Source organism: Urtica dioica, chromosome 9, assembly GCF_054948205.1.
Source record: "Urtica dioica subsp. dioica isolate 48M chromosome 9, U.dioica_male_clone48M_v1_H2, whole genome shotgun sequence".
In the NCBI taxonomy this organism is placed as follows: Eukaryota; Viridiplantae; Streptophyta; class Magnoliopsida; order Rosales; family Urticaceae; genus Urtica; species Urtica dioica.
In genome coordinates this window covers 30,452,285-30,470,293 of record NC_142764.1, presented here as the reverse complement: position 1 = coordinate 30,470,293, position 18,009 = coordinate 30,452,285, and the positions used below count along the sequence as shown (strand labels likewise).

General features: G+C 37.4%; 4 long non-coding RNA genes and 2 pseudogenes across 4 annotated transcripts; 4 read left to right on the top strand and 2 right to left on the bottom strand.

Moving 5' to 3' along the window:
• Positions 1–2,079: 2,079 nt before the first annotated feature.
• On the bottom strand, positions 2,080–2,952 carry LOC149386842 (putative LRR receptor-like serine/threonine-protein kinase At1g05700 pseudogene; annotated as a pseudogene).
• Positions 2,953–7,004: 4,052 nt separating this feature from the next.
• Positions 7,005–7,936, top strand: LOC149386841 (uncharacterized). The gene is made up of 3 exons (XR_016301461.1): positions 7,005–7,089; positions 7,410–7,507; positions 7,852–7,936. It is a non-coding gene; the product is annotated as an uncharacterized LOC149386841 (long non-coding RNA).
• A 725-nt stretch (positions 7,937–8,661) lies between these two features.
• On the top strand, positions 8,662–9,410 carry LOC149386840 (uncharacterized). Its single transcript, XR_016301460.1, has 3 exons — positions 8,662–8,819; positions 8,912–8,948; positions 9,085–9,410. It is a non-coding gene; the product is annotated as an uncharacterized LOC149386840 (long non-coding RNA).
• Positions 9,411–9,474: 64 nt separating this feature from the next.
• On the top strand, positions 9,475–10,615 carry LOC149386839 (uncharacterized). Its single transcript, XR_016301408.1, has 3 exons — positions 9,475–9,933; positions 10,043–10,205; positions 10,515–10,615. It is a non-coding gene; the product is annotated as an uncharacterized LOC149386839 (long non-coding RNA).
• A 1,762-nt stretch (positions 10,616–12,377) lies between these two features.
• Positions 12,378–14,171, top strand: LOC149386838 (uncharacterized). Its single transcript, XR_016301416.1, has 3 exons — positions 12,378–13,228; positions 13,345–13,430; positions 13,465–14,171. It is a non-coding gene; the product is annotated as an uncharacterized LOC149386838 (long non-coding RNA).
• Positions 14,172–17,080: 2,909 nt separating this feature from the next.
• Positions 17,081–17,953, bottom strand: LOC149386837 (putative LRR receptor-like serine/threonine-protein kinase At1g05700 pseudogene; annotated as a pseudogene).
• Between the last annotated feature and the right edge of the window lie 56 nt (positions 17,954–18,009).

Sequence of the window (18,009 nt, the reverse complement as noted above, 5' to 3'; positions counted from 1 at the left end):
AAAACCTACATAACAGCAATTAACAGATATTAACGTTAATTAACAGGATTGAAAATCGTTCCATACATGAATCAGCTGGGAAGAACAAGTCCACATCGTATTAGACATCAGCCGGGAAGGAGGATTTTCCTCTGCCTCCCTTCGATCCCCTTTATCGCATTCACGAGGCACTGTCGGCAGTCATTCTTCGACAGGTCCGGCGTGCACTGCGCTAACCCGTACACCACCTCCGACCCCGGATCCAACTTCTTCCCCGCCGCGAACTTCCTGCCCTCGGAGTTCGCCGCCTTCACTGCGATCTCCGACAACAGGCTATACGCCGTCAGCACGATCTGGTTGTCGCCGCCGCTCGAGGCCCGCGAGAGGTTCGTCGGGGCGAGGCTCAGTTCTTTTTGTAGTAATAATAATATTGGGCAATCAAAATAGAATATCTTGGCAATCAAATCATAAATATGTTGGCAATCAATTTTGATTTTCTTTAATTATATTTTTTTTAAAATTAAAAAGGGCAAAACTGGAAGCAAAATATTGGCTTAAACGCCACGTCAACGAATTTGGCTATTTCTCAAAATAAATGTAAATGTTGGCTAATATGCAATCTCAACGTTTGAATTTGGCTAGCCCGTCTAATTTTTCTTTTAATAATTATGTTGGTGATCGAAACAGGGTGAAGATGAAGAAAAAGTATGCGAGACGAAGGATATAAAAGAAGTCGAGTAATGTTCTCTTTCCTAGAAAATGTCGTTGCTCACTCGTTCAATACGTTGGCTTGACTTGTTCAATACATTGGCTTGACTTGAGGAATTACATAGACAGAGATGAGGGGACCAGGGTAGACCTATTAGTTTGTTGTAATTTTTTATTATTTGAATTCTTTTTATTTTGACAGAGGGCAATATAGATTTAACATAAAACAGAGAAATGAATAAGCCAACATTTACATTTATTTTGAGAAATAGTCAATTTCGCTGACGTGGCGTTCAAGCCAATATTTTGCTTCCAGTTTTGCCCTTTTTAATTTAAAAAAAATATAATTAAAGAAAATCAAAATTGATTGCTAACATATTTATGATTTGATTGCCAAGATATTCTATTTTGATTGCTAACATATTTATGTTTATATGATATATAATTGATAGCAAGTTAGGAGTTATTGTTGAGTATTTATTTTTATTTTTTTTTCCTTACACGTCTCTCTCTCTCTCCACTAGAGCAGCCATGGAAGCCGCGCAGAGATCGCTCCTCCTCGAATCCTCGAAGCTCTTCCCTATCCCGCCCAACTTCACGCCGTCGTACGACACGTCGGGATCCCGCGCCGACGCGTCGCTGCTCCGATCGACGGTCTTCCGCTCCGGAATACTTGCCTCGCTGAGGGCGCTCAAGACACGATCCGTGATCGGGATCGCCATCACGGCGTAGCACAACCAGGTCTCTGACAACGGCATCACGATCGCTTATCCCTCCGGCGGGATGCTCGACCAGGCATGGGAGCCCTTCGCCGACTCCCTCGCCGCCGCTCCGAGCTCCGATGGAGTCGTCGAGTTCGTTGCCGAGTTCGCGGAGTCGGAGGTCGGATTTCGTCTCAGGTAATTAGTCTTTGAATTTTCCATATCTTTGTCGAATTTCAGAGTGTGAAATTCTAGGGTTTCGATTGGGGATTTCGAAAATAGTTCTTGTTTAATTCATTTAAATTCGTGTTAATGTTTGTTAATTCGTGTTAATTCGGTTTATTTATGTTTATTTTTTGGATTTCAGAAATAATTCTTGTTTAATTCAACGTTGATTCATGTTAATTAACGTTAATATCTGTTAGTTGTTGTTACTTGACTTTGTTTTTGAATTTTTACTAATATTATAGCCATTATTAAAAATAATCACAAAATGAGCTACAGATTGTTATTCTTAAGTACTCACAAGGACTCCAACATATTAAGATCGCCTATGAATCTCGATATTTCACCAGTCAGTGCACTCGAAGACAAGTCTCTGGTGGTTAACAAAGATTAATGGAATACGTTGTAAAGCTCAATTATTTAAGTAATATCAACAAACAAATATTATTAAATTAAAAAAAGGGTATTAGTGCAGGTACAGTGATGTGACTCTTGGAGGGGTTGAGCCATCGACGCTACAATTCAAACCCGTCCACAAATAATTCACCGGAAGACAAGGATCTCCGACCCAGTTCCTCTTCACTCCATAACCCGATTTCACGTTCCCAATTGCATCAACTAAAAATATTCATACAGACGTCACCTAGACTGTACAAAGGAAACACTAGTTAACCATGCAAATAAATGGATAAAGGGAATTTTATCTGAAAATTACAATATTCATGTCAATTACTAAAAATCAATCAAAAGTCCAAATTTGACTGATCTATTACTTATAAGATTGTGCAAAGACTATTATATCCCTCTAGGATTTCGCGACAACACTGTCACGAAATGTTTAAGGGGTATTTTTGTAAGAAATTTTCGGTCTCTCTCCTCAAATTAGTAATAGATCAATCAAATTTGAAATTTTAAATAATTTTGGGTAATTGACATGAAATTGGTAATAATTAGGTGAAATTCCCATAGATAAGATATATATACCGTCATCTTCATCGGTCTCCAACTGCGAAAAGTACACAATGTCGTAAATCTCAAACGCGTTTAGAAGTGGAGGCAAAGTCGAATTATCGAGCCGTTCCAAGGTAAGGGCGTAGCTCGATTCACCTCTCAAAGGTTTCGAAAACCAAATGGTGTGTGTTTGCAAATAATCGGGCCGGTGAGGGCGGTACCAAACTTTTCCATTGACATGGACGTCGAAGGTTCGCGACTGGTTGGGTTCGAGTCGCTGGATTTCGGCACAATGAAGAAAGACATAGAAGCCAGTGTTTGCACGTCCAAACTCAAACTTAAAGAGCAATGGAGCGCTCTCATTTTCTGGCGTCGCCGCGGTGTTCATCACGATATTGGGAGGTAGGAATTCATAATCGGTGTTGGTAGTACGCACATTGTCGAGCAAGGCTGAAACAATGGCGAAGTCCGGCGAAGCCCTAGATTGGCTTCGAAAAGTGACCCAAAATACTTGTCGTCTCTCCTGAGGAAAGAACTAGACTCGTCGCCGCGTATACTCGAGCGAATACAAAAAAGAAGGTCTCCAATGCCGGACTCCAATGATGATGCGATCATGATCGCGCCAAGTTTGAGAAACCTAGACAAAGGGAAATCATTGGTGGAGACAACGCCAACACTATTCCAAAAAGGTAGATATCACAAACTCATTTGGTGGAAAAATAGCAAAAAACTATTTCTGCATGTAGAGATTGGGATTTTATTGTGTGCGTACTGTTAGATGGACAAATTGCAGGATTTTCAGCCACAAACTCGCTGATTTTGTGACTCATTTTTTCGCGAAATAAGGCATTTTTTGTGACATATATATATATATATATATATATATATATATATATATATATAAAGTCTAGTTGATTTCGGGCACATCGGGGATTTTGTGGCACATTTGCCACAGAGTGGCAAGAGAGAGAGAGATCGAGGTCGGAGGGAACGTCGAGGGCCTCTATGACTTGGGCGGGACGGTTCGGCTCCGAGGCTATTTTTGTCCCGAAAGTTCCCTCTCCAAACTACCGTCTAATTCACGCATAAACCCGATTTAATTACTATGAGTCAACATGACAAAGTTCCATAGATTACATTTTATATATGAATACAATTTTTATTGATAGTTTTCCATGTTATACATCAAAGTCAACCAAAGTCAACGTCTGAGGTTAAATATATGTTGACCAATATAACCATAATAATAACAATTAGTAAAAAGAATGCATATTTATCAAGGCAAAGATAATTTAAGACCAAATCCGATGATTATAGTGATCCCATGATTATGAGGAAACGAATAAGTTGGTAATCTTTCACTGATGGGCCCATTAATCTAGTCCACTTCTTAGTAACGGGCCGAGGCCCAAAGAAGATTCCGCGAGGGGAGTTTAAGCGCCAAAGTGAATTTCTAAGCGCCAAAACAGATCGAGAAAAAAGGAAAGTAGAAGGAACGGAGAGAGAGAGAAGAATTGCATGACCAAATTGGGAAACCAAAACCAAATCAGGAAAGGGATTTTGTTACCGTTGGTGAAATAATTTGATCGGGGACTATATATACATTTAGGTTTCTCGAGGGAAGGAGAGATAGAGAGAGAATAAGAAAAGAAAGAATAGGGTTTTGAGAGCGAGAGAGAATTTTCCCCTGGGAAAACCTAGCTTGTCTCCATAGCCGTCTGAATCGAAGTGAAAACCACACAATCGTGGAAATCCATCTCTGGAGAGAGAGAGAGAGAGAGAGAGAGAGAGAGAGAGAAAGAGAGAGAGAGAGACGACGACGACGGCGACGAAGAACGAGGTGAAGCGTGGAATCCTCCGATTTGGTTTTGTCGAATATCAGCCTCAACGTGGTAATGGTCTTTCTCTTTTTTCCCATTAGGTTTCTTCAACTTTCGACCTAGGGTTTCTCGAGAGAAAGAGAGAGAGAGAGACAATTAAGAAAAAAAAATTAGAGAAGACTAACCCTAACATTAGTTTTTGTCGAAGATCAGCCTCGAGAGTTATCTGATAAAATAAATCGACTATTCCAGGTTTCAATTGTATGGGGAAAAAGAGTGGTCTAAGTCTCGTCGGAGTTTCCCAGTGTTGAGCTTTCCCACATGTATGTTGATAACGCTGCGATGAAGCTTGTTCGTAATCCCAAACAGGTTTATCCAACACGATAGTGGCGAACAACATTTTTGGTGATATCATATGCGATGAGGCTTCTATGATCACTGAAATGCTTCCATCAGGTAATCTTGGAGAATCGACATTTAATAACCAAATAACTCAGTTTTTTTTTCCTCATTTCTGTTTATGTAAACTTGCAATGATTTGACTTGGTTCAGAGACCTGGAGTTTTTGAAATCATACACGGCTCTTCTCCTGATATTGCCGGACAGGTTGGTCAACCCAGACTCTTCTAGCGTTCAAGAAAGCTCCACAACCACTGAATCGGGTACGCGACTTGCTCTTTCCGTAACACCTCTTCATATATAGTTAGGCTATGCATCTATGCATAATCTTAATCAGTATACTCAGCCATGACCTCCTGATTTAGTTCCTACATTATGTACAAAAGGGAAAATAACTTGCATATGATTTCTGGCTTTCTTATTTTTTCATATATATATATAAAATGATTGGTTATCCTCTCTTGGCTGGTTTGACTGGCTCTAAATTTTTTTTTTCTTTTTCTTTTTTAAGTGCCGGCCGGCCCAAATGTTTTTATAAAAAAATCTTTTTATTTTTGGTCAGTCAAACTATTGGGGAGCATAAGCAACATCTATTATTTTCTAATAAAACTACGTATATGTATTATTTTCTAATAAAATTATATATGTATAATATTTTTTTTTTTTGCTGGAATTATGTGTATCGTTATATTATCCCCAAAATATATTCTACCGAAGAATCTAATGTTGGAGATTGGAGTTGAGGATATTGATTAAGATTATGCGTAGATGTAATATTGTCATATATTTTATATTGTTTTGGCATTAGATTTCTAACATATTTTACTTGTGTCTTGTCAATATATGAACTACAATGGCTTGATCCCGAGAGGGTATGTAGGCAGCTCAATTATGAGTGCAGCCATTACTTGCAGATCGGTTTGATGAAAAGCCCATTTTCCGCTGGAAGGGTATGGGATTCTCTTTGAAACTAGAACTGTTAAGGCTTATACTTTATAATTTCTTGAATTTTTTTGTGGGCTGGTTACAGTTTTCTCGTCACTACTCGATTATATTCCTAACTGTTTTTTTTTTTTTTTTTTCCGGTCACAACTCTATATATACATTTTGTCTTACATATTTTTTATTTTCTTCTCTCAGCCTGGACACGAAGCCCACGCTCTTTCGTCGAGTGCCTCGCAGCTCAAACTGTTCCCCCGGTCCATCGTTGAGGCGCAGAAGAAGCTCCGGATCAGATTGTGATCGAATGGTTCTCGCCGCCGATCAGCACCCAACCTCGCTCGCTCTGTGTGAGCACAATCTGAAACTGACATAGTTGTCAAGGGAATGGAGTCTCGAATCAGAAGGTATGCTTATTTCCATCTAAAATGTTCGTTTCTTTTTTTTCTTTCCATCATAGTCTATGGATAATCTTAATACGAAGTATCATATTCTCACTTTCGATCTCCTAGTTAGGTTACTAAAGGGATTTAACTTTCATGTATTTTCAAGGTCTATTATTTTTTACATATGTATAAAAATTATTGATTAACCTCTCCCCTAAATGTTTTGGCTGGTTCTAAAAAATTTTGTCATAGGATTTTTTTTTTTTTTTTTTTGGTAGTGGGTTTAGGTTGGTGGGCCGGCCGAGTGTTTAGGCGTCTATTTTTTAGAGTCTGTCAAAGCTTTGGGGATGTTAATCAATATCTATTTTAAAAAAAATAAATTTTTTTTTATGAAGTTGCATTCATTTATGTACTTTATTATTAAGATATATGATTGATGTATTATTACCGTACATCATACATATACTTATTGTTCAACTATTATGTTACATCAAATTTCTAACAACATTTTATTTCTTATCCCACACCTCAAATATGAACTACAAAGGCTTGATCCCTCTCTCTCTCTCTCTTCTAAAAAGAGGAGAGAGGGTATGTAGGCAGCTCAGTCTTGAGTGCAGCCATTCTTGCAGATGCATCAAAAAAGATTGTTGCTTTGCTTCAACAACAGCCATTCAGTCACTATTCTAATCTTGAGACAATTCCTCGGCTCTCAAGCTCCTTCTGCGAGGATGACCACCTTAAATGCAGGTTCTCTCTCTCTCTCTCTCTCTCTCTCTCTCTCTCTCTCTCCTAAACAGCTCTTTGCTATCACCAGACACTTTAATCGGAGTGGTTGATCGGGAAGTTTGGGTGCGGCTGATCGCGGACAAGTCGGTCAGAGAGAAGTCCATCGGAGTCTGAATGGGGTCCGGAAAAGGCCATGGCGGTGGTCAAGCCGGGCCGTGCTGACAACTGGCTGAATCAACACCAGCGAATCAGGTTAAATGCTTGCTTGTCCCTAATGTCTCTTCAATAATAGTGCATTCATTGATAACTAATGTGTTCTTAACCGATACTCAGCATTCAAAGGTGTGTATGGTCTTTCCCGTGGAGTTCTCTTTGTTTATAACTGAGAGGTATAGGAATGTGAGTTAATTTGTGCGTTTTGTATTCTCAAGATGTGCTGGATTTACATGAATCTGTAGCTTTTAGTGGGATTTATCACAGGCTATTTTGTAGAGTGCTTAAATGGATTGTAAGAAAAGAAGATGAAAGCAGTAGTGTTGTTTCTAATAAGAGCTTTTGATGCTTTGTGGCAGTGCCTTCGTGGGTGAACAAGGTTACAGAGACAATAAGGGATCCCAGGGTGGTGGTGAATCTCACTTACCGTAGTCCGTGGAAGTCCATATCATCTCTGGTAATGCTCATTCTCAAAAAACATGATAAGATTGAATAGGCTTTGTTTGTCTTCACTAGAAATAAGATAAGATTGTTGTGTGCCTAAAAATCATATTAGATGATGTGTTCTGTCTCGGGTACGTACGAATGGAGTCAATGCCTTCTTCATCACGCTCCACCCCTACAAAAGACACCAAAGAAAATGAGAGGTTTTGATTTTTTAACCATCATGTTAATAAAACGAGCAGTGTTGTAGTTTAAAACAATGAGCTTTATTGTATTGTTGTAGTTCCATAGTTGTAGTTTTAAAAAAAGTGCATCTGTGAAACGAAATGCTAACATTTTTATTTGTCTTGGTTTAAGGTTTTCTGCCCCGAAGCACGGCAAAGGTACTGTCTCTTGTATACATGAATACCCCCACACAATGGAGACCGGAATGAGAATCAAGGTAAATAAAATCATTCTTTTTCTATTCTTCTTCCTATAGCGAGCTCAGGTCCGATGGACACTGCATAATACAATGAGCTAATTCTTAATTTTTTTTTTTTTTTTTTTTTATACTCTCGTGATAACACTTGCACTTTCATTTAGGTGTTTTTTTGGGGTAGAGGGTTCAATACACATGCCATCTTCCCTGCGTGAAACTCTGAGCTGCTGACCCACGACCATTGAATTAGGTACAGTGCTTGCTATCTTTCAGCCTCTACGTAAACACATTATGCATAATCTTAGGATACTCAACTTCGATTTCCTTCACAAAATTCCTAAATTGATTACAAAAGGGAAAATAACGTGCATTTTCTTTCTGGCTTTCTTATTTTTTGTATACAAAAAAATTTGTTGGTTATCCTCCCCTTTATTTGTTTGACTGGCTTTATTTATTTTTTTTTTTTTAAACTGCCGGCCGGCCCAAATTTTTTAAACTTCTTTTTTTGCTAGTCAAACTGTTAAGGGAGCATAATCAACCTCTTTCATTTTCAAATAAAACTCTATATATGTATCTTTTTTTTGCTGGAAGCATATGTATTGTTATATTCCCCATACATAATTTCTACCGAAGAATCTAATGTTGGAGATTGGAGTTGAGAATCTTGAGATTATGCGTTAATGTATCGTTTGACATTTTATATTGTTTTGGGATTTGGTTTCTAACATATTTTACTTTTCATGCGATTTCGGTATATGAACTACAATGGCTTGATCCCTCTCTCACTCTCCCCTAAAAAGAAGAGAGAGGGTATGTAGGCAGCTCATTTATGAGTGCAGCCGTAACTGCAGATGCATGGAAGAAGCACCAAAAGAGCCGTAAGTGGACTGCATCGGCTTTCAAGGTCCAATTTCTCTCTCTCTCTCTCCCTCTCTCTCTCTCTCTGATTGATATCTTTAGGCTTTTCTTATTTAGTGGTTTCTTTCTTAATTGCAGAGATGTTCTCCTTTGCCGCCATGGCCAACACGTTATGGTAAGTAATTCCTTTGCAATGAGGCGTCTGTGATCACTGAAATAATTGGGATGCTTCCATCAGGTAGTCTTGGAGAATCGGCCTTTGGCCTAATAATCTCATTTCTAATTATGTAAACTTGCAATCTTTTGACTAGGTTCAGGGACCTGGATTTTTTGAACCCATACACGGATCTGCTCCAGAGATCGCTATCGCCGGACAGCTTGGTAAACCCAGACTCTTCTAGCGTTCAACAAAGCTCCACGACCACTTAATCGGGTACGCGACTTGCTCTTTCCCTAACACCTCTTCATTTATAGCTAGGTTATGCATCTATGCATAATTTTAATCAGTACTCTCAACCTTGACCTCCTGATTTAGTTCCTACATTACGTACAAAAGGGAATATAACTTTCATATAATTTCTGGTTTTCTAATATTTTCATATATATAGATATAAAAAAAAATGATTGGTTATCCTCCCCTGGCTGTTTTGACTGACTCTAAAAAAAATTTAATTTTTATTTTTTTTTAATTTTTTTTTAGTGCCGGCCGGCCAAAATGTTTTTTTAAAAAAAATTTCTTTTCATTTTTGGTCAGTCAAAATATAGGGGAGCATAAGCAACATATGATTTTCAAATAAAACTATATATATATATGTATGATTTTCAAATAAAACTATATTTTTTTTGCTGGAAGTATGTGTATTGTTATATTCCCCAAAATATTTTCTACCGAAGAATCTAATGTTGGAGATTGGAGTTGAGGATATTGATTAAAATTATGCATAGATGTAATTTTGTCATATTTGTTTTATATTGTTTTGGAATTAGATTTCTAACATATTTTTCTCGTGTCTTGTCAATATATGAACTACAATGGCTTGATCCCGAGAGGGTATGTAGGCAGCTCAATTATGAGTGCAGCCATTACTTGCAGATCGGCTTGATGAAAAGCCCATATTCCGCGGGAAGGGTGTGGGATTTTCTTCAAGAATCTGAAGCAGGTTTTTCTTTTTCGTTTCTTTTTGTTTACTCACTTGAAAACTGATTCAGAGAAATGTGTCGTTTTTAATTTATTTTTTTGTTTATGATAGTTTATATTTTTTTATTTAGGTTGACCTGAAGCTCAAGGTTTGCAGTGGCAAATCCGTCAGAAAAGCTCTTATGAGAGAAGCTGAATCGCACTCGTCGGCGGCGGAGTCTCCAAAGGTTTTTCTGCTACAACTACCGCAAGTTGCTGGAGAGAAGACAACTCGCTACTCACAGGTCGCTCTTGGTATGGACTCTCGATACCCATACAGATTTGATTTTCTATTGGTATTAGTCTACTAACAATAACAATAGAACATGTGAGGGACTAGTTAGGATAAATGTTAGTATAAAATTAGAATACAAGCAGAATAACGGTTTGTACAAATTGTGCAACTGCTATTTTCTTTATCCTTATTAAATTTGTAGGTCACTGTATAATATGATAGTAGCTGGATTGTATAATAATTAGTTGTAGGTATAGCAGCTTATACCTTTAATGGTCTGTACAACTTGTGCAACCAATCTCTCCTTTTTTATGTCTATTTTTTTGCAGGTACTGTGCTACATTCGACTGAACAACAGTTGATGTACATTATCACAGGTTAGAATTATGGAGTATGTATTGTGACATTGATATTTAGAATTAGAAGCACACACGCATAAATATATGTAACAATAAGCTCATCTCTCTTCCCGTGGGGGAGATGGAGCTTGGTAGTATTAGAATCTCGTAGTAAGCTCGTCTCTCTTCCCGGGGGATAGGCAGAGCTTGGTAGTATTAGTGTAGCAATAAGCTCGACTCTCTTCCCGGGGGAGAGATTGAGCTTGGTAGTTTTAGAATCACACAATAAGCTTGTATCTCTTCCCGGGGGATAGGCAGAGCTCGGTAGTATTAGTCTAGCAATAAGCTCGACTCTCTTCCCGGGGGAGAGATTGAGCTTGGTAGTTTTAGAATCGCACAATAAGCTTGTATCTCTTCCCGGGGGAGATGAAGTTTGGTAGTACTAGTAACAGTAGAATGTTAGTTCCAGGTATAATAGTGTATACCTTTAATGTTCTTTAAACCATTCTCTCGTTTTTATGTCTATTTTTTGCAGGTACATGCAGATAGTAATTCTTAAACATAAGATCGCCTCTGTTCTCGGGGGTTGAGATAGAGTTTAGTAGTACTAGTCTAACAATAAGCTCGTCTCTCTTCATAGGGTAGATGAAGTTTGGTAGTATTAGTTTACTGAAAATAGAAAGTAAGGGCCGGTGAAGCTTAGTACTGTAGATGTAAATATATTGTAGTTAATTAAGATTATGCATTGTCATTTATATACTGTTCATTAGTATTAATATTTATGTTGAAAAGATTTCTAACTATTAAAATATGAACTACAATGGCTTGATCCCTCTTAAAAAGAGGGTATGTAGGCAGCTCAATTATGAGTGCAGCCACCTCTTTCCCCTTTTTTATTTGCAGGAACAAAAGTGTACACAACATTTTGAGGAGAGCCGCCGATGCGCCATAAAAAGAAGAGTCGGGTTTGTTTCTTTGATTTTTAAATATATTTGTGTTTCAGCGATGAACTCTCCTGGAATTGCTGATTATGTTGTGAATGTCTTTTTAGCTTATGTAGAATCGAAGGTGGTACTCCTCCTCTCGTTGAGCTTCTTGACTACCCAGACGCAAAGGTTCAGAGAGCTTCTTGACTACCCATTCGGACCGTCGCTTTTAAGACGGACGAGAACAAAAAACAGGTATGAAACCAAACACGAACTAATATCCTTGCATTTTCTCTTGCTGGAAGATATACTCAATGTTCCTGGGTCAAAATCGAGTTTATGTATTGCAGATTTTGGCATTACCCACCCTTGTTCTAATGTTGCCATACACTACGAAGCGGTTTGCACTTGCCACATGTTTTCCCCCATGATACTCTGATGGTTTGCCTTTGAGCATTATCCGAAGTGGTCAAGTATTGCAGGTTGGTGTGATTTGTAATCTTGTCCACTCGTCTCCGGATATTAAGAAGGAAGTTATACTGTCTGGTGCATTACAACCTGTGATTGGGCTACTAGGGTAAATAACCATATTTTTATTTCTCTCATTGTTTTCTGTTTTCTTTTCCTGTGTTTTGTTTGTGTTCCTTCTTATTTGAATTGTCATCAATATTGGAACAGATTCGCATTGTAGAAAGGGGAGCTGTGAAGCCATTTGCTTGCGATGCTTCAGTCTTGAGGCTCACAACTGAAGGAGATGGCAGCTTTTGCAATCAAGAGGCTAAAATCAGGTCCTTACTTAAATCTCTTTTAGGCATACAAGAGAGTTTCAATTGTCAGATTAGCAAATTCTTTGATTGTCACAGAACCAAATGTTTTGTTTGCAATCTGACCTACTTTTACATATTTCCATTCTTGACTTGGTTCAGGGACCTGGAGTTTTTGAACCCATACACGGCTCTGCTCCAGAGATCGCTATCGCCGGACAGCTTGGTAAACACAGACTCTTCTAGCGTTCAAGAAAGCTCCACGACCACTTAATCGGGTACGCGACTTGCTCTTTCCCTAACACTTCTTCATATATAGTTAGGTTATGCATCTATGCATAATTTTAATCAGTACTCTCAACCTTGACCTCCTGATTTAGTTCCTACATTACGTACAAAAGGGAATATAACTTTCATATAATTTCTGGTTTTCTAATATTTTCATATATATAGATATAAAAAAAAAATGATTGGTTATCCTCCCCTAGCTGTTTTGACTGGCTCTAATTTTTTTTTTTTTTTTTTTTTTTTTCAAGTGCCGGCCGGCCAAAATGTTTTTTTTTTTTTTTAAATTTCTTTTCATTTTTGGTCAGTCAAAATATAGGGGAGCATAAGCAACATATGATTTTCAAATAAAACTATATATATATGTATGATTTTCAAATAAAACTATATATTTTTTTTGCTGGAAGTATGTGTATTGTTATATTCCCCAAAATATTTTCTACCGAAGAATCTAATGTTGGAGATTGGAGTTGAGGATATTGATTAAAATTATGCATAGATGTAATTTTGTCATATTTGTTGTATATTGTTTTGGAATTAGATTTCTAACATATTTTACTCTTGTCTTGTCAATATATGAACTACAATGGCTTGATCCCGAGAGGGTATGTAGGCAGCTCAATTATGAGTGCAGCCACACTTGTTTGCTTGCAGATCCATTTCCGGGGTTTGATGAAAAGCCCATTTTCCGCGTGAAGGGTATGGGATTTTCTTCCAGAATCTGAAGCAGGTTTTTCTTTGTTGTTTTTGTTTGGTTTTTACACTTGAAAACTGATTCAGAGAAATGTCGTCGTTTTTAATTTATTTTATTTTTGTTTATGATAGTTTATATTTTTTTTTATTTAGGTTGATCTGAGGCTCAAGGTTTGCAGGGGCAAATCTGTCGGAAAAGCTCAAGGTTTGCAGGGGCAAATTCGTCAGAAAAGCTCAAGGTTTGCAGGGGCAAATTCGTCAGAAAAGCTCAAGGTTTGTTGTTTAATTTCTCTTTTTTTTTTTTTTTGGTATCAAATTTTTCTTATCTCATGACACGTTATTTTAATTCTTTATGTTGAAAAATTCAGCATCATAGACTTTATGAATCAATTGTTAGCTTAATAACAAAGTGAGTTGAATAAAAGAAGTGAATAATTAGAAATATCATAAACGAAAATGATACTACGGTGGATTGGACAACAAATAGCATTATGACACTGGAAATCAAAAGAGACCATGGGATCGGGAGTATTGGAGTGACATTTTAAAAGTAGGATATTTCAGTTGAACGATTTACAACAACAATGCATGAAATCAAGGTGAAAATTATATTGAATTAGCGTGCCAGAGGACGAAACTCGGAAACGATATCAGGACTTAACAAATCAGATTTTGAATGTGTGGAATTGGCTGCGAGGCAATCTTTGGCTTTGGTTCGCGAAAGCTCCAATGCCAAACATTCCCTTAGTTCGGTCACTACACGGCTCATGTTTGGCCGTTCGCTAGTCTTCAGAGACACACAAGACAATGCTACCTCAACAAGTTTCCACGCCGAGGCCACATCATAAACTCCTCTTAGCTTTGGGTCGACAATGTCGTTTATGTTCCCATAACTCTCAATCATAAAACGCACCCATTGACTCAAGTGAGACTTATCATCATGACCACCTCTTATGGCGGGTCGGCATGAGATTATTTGTAGCAGAACCACCCCAAAGCTGTACACGTCACTTTTCTCGTTTAACTTTCCGTTGTTTGCCAAACTGTGCAAGAGAAGAAAGAAAAATTAATTAGTACTTCGTTTTTCTACTGATTGACATGTAATTAAACATGACTAATGGTTAGCCGGTTAACCTTTAACCTGTTTTCATGGTAAACTGATAACCTTTTATTTTATTTTCCAATTAACAGGTGTAACCATCTTTTAAGAGTTCAACTGCCCTTTATTTTTTTTTTTTGGGGTAAAAAAATCAGTTAATCGGATTTTGCCTGGTTTTTCTGATTATTTTACCCGTGGTTAAAAAAAAGGGTTTAGAAAAAAATATATTTGATCAAAGTCCAATGTTTACTTGTAATAATAAAAAATTAGAAAAAAAAAACTCACTGGGGATCAAGATAGCCGGGGGTTCCGATGATATGCATTGTTGATACATGAGTTCCGTCTTCGGTTAGGAAGAACTTGGACAGCCCAAAATCAGCCAATTTCGCCTGAAAATTCTCGGAGATTAAGATGTTTGCGGCTTTGATATCTCTGTGGATTATGGGTGGCTTACACCCATGGTGGAGATACTCCAACCCTACATTTTAGTGATATCGAATTAACAAAATTCGAAGATAGATTGACTAGTACGCAAAAATAATATTTAAACAGATGACCAAATTTCTCACTGACCTTGTGCCGAGTCAATGGCTATTTGAAGCCTTGTTTCCCAACTCAAGAGCCGGTCTTTCTTCCCTATTTATGTATTAAAGTAATTAAAGAATGAAAATGAGACGCAGCAGCAATAGAAAAAGGTGAATAAAATAAAAATAAAGAGAAGTAATATCGAGTAAAAACGTTGTTAAGTTCTCATGCTCTTTCGATGGGATTCCTAACATTCTCCTTAAGATGACTCGTCAGTTTGGGCCGAATTTCAAAGATTGAATTGTATACTCGTTTAAGTTTCATGTTAAGTATCTTAGGTTGCATATAAAAATCAATCGACGATAACTTTTGTAAGTTCTCATTCTATTTTCAATAAAGAACTTCTAATAAGTTTGAATAAAACCTGAAAGATGTGATTCTAAGTCTCCGTTGGCCATGTACTCGTAGATAAGGGCTCTCTTGTTTCCTTGATCGCAATATCCAACAAGGCTCGTCAATTTCCCATGGTAAACCGTCAAAAGTAGCTTAACCTGTAAACCGAAGTCAAATCTATGAAAATAAACTAGGAGTAAAAAAATCACATCGTTACGAAGAGGGCCGTGCCTCAGCCTGAAAATTTTGATATTGGCTCTCTGACTCGAATGACTTTCTTCTATCAAACTCTCGAGACTGAATTGTACTCGCAGTCGCTTTCTCTGTAGGATGACTCAATTTCACAGCCACTTCTGTGCCGTCCACTAAAACACCGTGGTACACCGTTCCGAACCCACCTTTGCCCAAAACTCTCTTGAAGTTTCTCGTCATCTTGACAATCTCAGGGTATGTGCATTGCCGGTTTTTAGTCTCTGAGAAAGCCCTTCCCATGTTTATTTCTGATTCTCAATTGTTTAGTGATTCTCAATTGTTAGACCGTCTCCAACCACTCTATAAATAGAGTTGAATTGTTTCCAACCCAACTGTATTTCCCGCTCCATTATAGAGTGTATCAATAGTGAAACTCTATGAATAGATTGAGATTTTATATTATTATAATAATAATTTCATTATTTTCAAAACAACCTCAAAATACTCGGTTTCTATCTTTTATCTATAATAATATTAATTTAATAATAAAATAATTTGCGGTATAAAAATTAATTCCAAAACAATAAATAATAAAAATTAAAAATATAAAATATCAAAAACATACAAACTTGAAAATATATTATATTGATATTAATATATTTTTTTCAGCTATTTAACTAACCAAACTCTTAAAATTTATTTTTACCTTGTTTCATTTTCTTTTTGAGTAGCCTGAAAATTACAACTGCTAATGCAAGTAAGATGAGCAATACACCGACTGATAAAGCGATCGGAACTAGGACTCTGATCTTCCTCTTCCTTCTTTTGTGACTGCACGGAGATGAGGAACACAGGTCTTGGTTTTCTTCAATGCTGTCACCGATCGAGACGATGAGAGTTGATACGATAATTGACTTAAAATTTATAAGTTCGAATGCAATAGAGGAAGACCTTAACGACAGCAAACCACTTTTCGATCTTAGGATGAGTTCAGATGGAACTACGCCCGAAAGGTTGTTTTTCCTCAAGTTCCTGAACACAAAAATGAGCTATGAAACTGAATAATGGGATTTAAATAACTATGCGCCTCCTCAATAACTTACAGGACTCTAAGATTTGGCATCTTGGTCAAGAATTGAGGCACAAATCCTGTTAAATTGTTGTTTGACAAATCCCTGAAGGGAATCAAAGAAATCGATTACCGAATAACATGCTAAAAAGATAACGGAAATTGCTCATAATATTAGTAAATGGGATGTTTTTTTTCTCCTAATCAAGGAATTTTTTTTTTCCCCTACTATTATTTGGTCTCACTATTTTCATGTTAAGTTCGTCCTGAAATACTGAGTTTCAGGATAAGTTCGTCATGAAAATATTGGAACCCACTTATACTAGGGGGGGAAAAAAAGAAAAAAGACTTGATTAGAGGAAAAAATCACTTCATTTACTAATATTATAGCCATTATTAAAAATAATCACAAAATGAGCTACATATTGTTATTCTTAAGTACTCACAAGGACTCCAACATATTAAGATCGCCTATGAATCTCGATATTTCACCAGTTAGTGCACTCGAAGACAAGTCTCTGGTGGTTAACAAAGATTAATGGAATACGTTGTAAAGCTCAATTATTTAAGTAATATCAACAAACAAATATTATTAAATTAAAAAAAGGGTATTAGTGCAGGTACAGTGATGTGACTCTTGGAGGGGTTGAGCCATCGACGCTACAATTCAAACCCGTCCACAAATAGTTCACCGGAAGACAAGGATCTCCGACCCAATTTCTCTTCACTCCATAACCCGATTTCACGTTCCCAATTGCATCAACTAAAAATATTCATACAGACGTCACCTAGACTGTACAAAGGAAACACTAGTTAACCATGCAAATAAATGGATAAAGGGAATTTTATCTGAAAATTACAATATTCATGTCAATTACTAAAAATCAATCAAAAGTCCAAATTTGACTGATCTATTACTTATAAGATTGTGCAAAGACTATTATATCCCTCTAGGATTTCGCGACAACACTGTCACGAAATGTTTAAGGGGTATTTTTGTAAGAAATTTTCGGTCTCTCTCCTCAAATTAGTAATAGATCAATCAAATTTGAAATTTTAAATAATTTTGGGTAATTGACATGAAATTGGTAATAATTAGGTGAAATTCCCATAGATAAGATATATATACCGTCATCTTCATCGGTCTCCAGCTGCGAAAAGTACACAATGTCGTAAATCTCAAACGCGTTTAGAAGTGGAGGCAAAGTCGAATTATCGAGCCGTTCCAAGGTAAGGGCGTAGCTCGATTCACCTCTCAAAGGTTTCGAAAACCAAATGGTGTGTGTTTGCAAATAATCGGGCCGGTGAGGGCGGTACCAAACTTTTCCATTGACATGGACGTCGAAGGTTCGCGACTGGTTGGGTTCGAGTCGCTGGATTTCGGCACAATGAAGAAAGACATAGAAGCCAGTGTTTGCACGTCCAAACTCAAACTTAAAGAGCAATGGAGCGCTCTCATTTTCTGGCGTCACCGCGGTGTTCATCACGATATTGGGAGGTAGGAATTCATAATCGGTGTTGGTAGTACGCACATTTTCGG